Here is a 4,483-nt window from a genome sequence, read left to right as displayed (position 1 = left end):
ATGTTAGTTATGATTATTGTTTATAATAATAATATCATTATCATAATTGAAACATTTAGAAAAATATTTTCTTTAACTTGATTTGTGCCAAAGAATTAAATTCCTAGACAGGTAGAACAATATTTTTTCTTCCAATAAATAGGAAAAGAAAGATTTTACTCTTCTAGAAGACAATGAACATTCCTCTAAAGTTTTGTTCTCAGAGAATAAAATATATGGACAAATATGGCATTCTTAATTGATACCTTTTTGATAATGCTAAAGAGAAAAGGTTCAGGTATTACAAATGTGCTTGCGTGTATGTGTGTGTGTGTGTGTGTGTGTGTGTGTCTGTATCTGTGTATGTGTAGTTTTCAGTGCTCCCAATATTATATTGTGAATCACTAAACTCTTTTGAGAGCTCAATGGAATTGTGGCTGTTTTTCTTCTTTAATCTTATCTAATGCGATAATTCTAGTGCTAGTTTGGATGAAATATTCAAATGTTGAGACGCTTATCTAAAATTCCCCTCCCCCTCAACTACTAAAATACTTTTTGAAATAGGAAACCTAGATGAGAAAATCCCAGTTGCATAGTTCAGGCAAGCAACCAAAAGAAAAAGGATGAAAAATTAAAGTTGATGGAACCTTTTTAAAATGCCAAAAACTGGTTCTATCTCTGTTGCTTGCATTTTGGTTGAAGATTTTGGCTTAACTTTTATATTATTCAAATTTGTTTCAACACTATTACTGATGAATTTCTTTCCATATTTCATGACCCCATTTGGGAGCAATTAGTTTTTAGAATACAATAAAAAAACACAAATGCTTTTAGTTATTATGGTTTGAAATTAGACTATTCAAATACTTGTTCATTATCATTCTCACCATAACCTTATGAGGGTGTTATACTTTTTCAGTAAAGGCACCAACAAGTTGCAATTTACCTGAATTTATTCAGTCTTTTAGAATTAGAGAAAGGATTAGCATTTATAATTCAGTAACAGGAAAAAGAATTATGCTGTCTCAATGATTTAAGTTTAAATTCTGGGTTCTAGAGTAAAAGTGTCAGAAACCCTTTGTTGATCATGACAGAACCATCACTAAGGGGGATGGACTCTTCAATTTTCAATTTCCTTCCTGGTGGGGTACAAGAATTTCATGGGAAGTACTTATGTGAATTTTTTTCTACTTGATTTAACATCATACGATTTACAACAGAGTTGGAAGAGACTTTAAAGAGCAAATACTTAAACCCATCAATATACTGATGACGAAATGGAGGTCCAATAAGGCAGTCAGTCAATAAGCACTTATACCATATGTCAAGGACTGTGCTAAGTGCTGGTAATGCAACACAAAACAAACAAAAAAGCTTCAGAAGACAGCCCCCTACTCTCTCTTTTTAAAAAATTTTAATACAAATTTTATTTAGTTACTATGATGATTCTGAACCACATTCCAGTATGGAAAAAATTGAATTGCTAAAGGGCATCATGTGCAGAGGAAAGTTGGCCTGCAAAATTCCAGATACAAAGGTATGAATTGTTTTAAAAAAGTTCTCAATGCTATGAAATTTGTCATTTTAATCTGACTTATAAATATTATAGTTGCCAATAGCATTAAAAATGCAGAATTAAGAACAAAAGTATAGTATATTATCAGTGCCACTTAAAATCCATTAGATTAACCTTGAGTATAAATTTATATACATATATTTTACTAGGTCTCTACCTTTGTCTCAAATACATTTGGATACTTCAATGAGATAAATGGTCTCATTTATATAAGTGCTTCTTTTTTTAATTTTATTTTTTCCTTAATAGTATTCTTTTTTTTTTCCAGTTACAGGTAAGGATAGTTTTCAAAATTCATTTTTTTAAGATTTTTAGTTATAAATATTTCTCCCTTCTTCCTTTCCCTCTCCCCTCCCCAAGACAGCAAGCAATCTAATATAGGTTAATATATATATATATATATATAGGTATAATCATATATACATATACATATATATAGTGTATGTGTATATCTCTATCTCTACCATCTCTATCTCCATCTCTATACAATCACATTAAACACATTTCCATATTAGGCCTGTTGTGAAAGAAGAATAAGAACAAAAGGCAAAAATATCAAGAAAGGAAAAAAAAAACAAAAGAAAAATAAAAAAAAAATAGTATGGTTCAATTTGCATTCAGATTCCACAGTTCTTTTTCTGGATGTGGAGAGGATTTCCCATCATGAGTCCTTTGGAAATGTCTTGCAACATTGTATTGAGATAGCCCCCTCCTTTCAAGGAGTTCATATTCTAATGGGTGACATGACTCCAAAACTCATAATCAATATGAGGAAGAAATTGAACTTGGCATTTCAAACTCCAAACCTAATGCTCTTTCTGCTATAATACAACTTGCTCCAACATGATTCTGATGCCTAAACAAATATTCAAAGGAAACAGAAGCTCAGAAGTGAAAGAAAGGAATCTCAGATGTCATTTATTCTACCTTCCCAGAACAATAATTCTCTCTACATCATATTACATAAGTGTACATACAGAACTCAGATGACACTAGGTAGCCAAAGAGTCAGGGAACATTTGAGATGCCGTTGTTTATTTTCACAATTTTAGTGGGGGTATGAAGATGCAATAAAATCATGGTGGTACTACAGGCTAATACTACAGCCTACTGAAGTAATATCTATCATCCAGTGGATTTTCCCACCACAAATAAATACTTAGGTCATGGTACTCAGTCAATCAACCAATAAACCTCACTGGAGATACAAAAGAACAATCAAACAAACATACATAATAAAAAATAATCCATACCCTCAAGGAGCTTCTATTCTATAAGACAAGACAATGTGTATGTCTAAGTACATACTTAGAAGGTTAAATTAATCATGATCTCACTAATTCAGCTGTTCCCTTCTATAAAGAAGATCATAAACCATCCCTTTTTATTCATCCTCTATAAAATCCATGTTCTCCTAACTGTTCACCACAGTTAGAGCACTTCCTTGCTAACTCCTGAACTCATGAGAATACTAGTGAAGAACTGTGGACTGTCTACCTGCCATCCCTTGGTCTCTCCACATAACAAGAACAAATTTGCAGATAATACAAATCTGGAAGCAATTACTGACATACTGCATGACAAAGTCAGAATCACATCCAAAAGAATTTTCAGTGCTAAAGCACTGGGCTAAATATAAGAAGATAAAATTCCATTATATGAAGTTTTGATTTTAGGTAGAAAAAAGTCAACCTTGGAAGTGTGCAGTAGAAGAAGAATGCTTAGACCGAAGTTAAATTGTTCTGAAAAAGAACAGGGAATTATATAGCAATACTAAAATTCAAGAGGAAATAGAAAGGGATATCCTCTTCAGAGTGATTACAATTTACCAAAGTTCTTTCAATACACATATAGATACAATTATAAAATGCTTTTTAAAGAAAACAATCTTAAATAATTTAAAGAATATACAGTTCTTGTTCTATGCATATATATGCATACATATATGTGTATATATACATACATATTTACACAGATATGCATTTTAAAGTGCTGATCCAACTTAAAGTAACTTAAAAATTTAATGCTATATTAAACTACCAAGTTGATGTGTTGTAGAGATAGACAAAATTTTTAAAAAATAGTTTGGAAGAACAAAATAATTCTAGAATATTAAGGGATATAATAGTAATGAAACTGAAGGCATCTCCATGTCCAAACTACATTATAAAACAGTAGCCATAGAAACTATTTGGTACATGTTAAAAATATCAAAATATAGCAATGAAACAAAGTAGATAATTTGGACTCAGACATAAATGAAGTCAATAAGCCAATGTTCAATAAATATCACAACATAAATTAGATAGGAACTCACTATTTGGAAAATTCCTAAGAAAACTGGAAAACAATCTGTCAAAAATGGTATATATTAAAATCTTATAACATATTATACCTAAACTCAAAATGAACATGAGATAACTATTAAAGATATATATGCATATATGTATTATGTATGTATATACTCACAGACTAGAAAAGCAGCAGATCAATTATTTTACAACAATGGCTAGGGGAAAATTAATACTAAGACTAGAAATAGAGACAATTACAAAAGATAAAGAGAATTTCAATTATATTGAGTTGAAAATTATTTACATTGATATAATTAATTCAAATTAGTCAACTGGGAAAACATCTGTATGTGTACTAAATATCTCTAATAAGGAGCTGAGATCCAAGATACATAGAAAACTAACAGAAATATGTAAGAGCAAAAGTCATTCACCAATAAATTTCTCAAAGTATACATTTAAAAAAATCATTTTTCAAAACAATTGTGAAATATTAACAAATTTATGAGAGGATGTTCCCAAAATCATTCATAAGAAGTGAAATTCAAGTCAAAACAAATATGAAGTGTCATGTTACACTAAACAAATACACAAAGATGGAGAAAGATAGGAAGAGTTCATGTTGAAGAGCTTG

The sequence above is a fragment of the Dromiciops gliroides genome, chromosome 4 (genome assembly GCF_019393635.1).
Source record: "Dromiciops gliroides isolate mDroGli1 chromosome 4, mDroGli1.pri, whole genome shotgun sequence".
Taxonomy (NCBI): domain Eukaryota; kingdom Metazoa; phylum Chordata; class Mammalia; order Microbiotheria; family Microbiotheriidae; genus Dromiciops; species Dromiciops gliroides.
Note: the sequence above shows the minus strand (reverse complement) of the source record.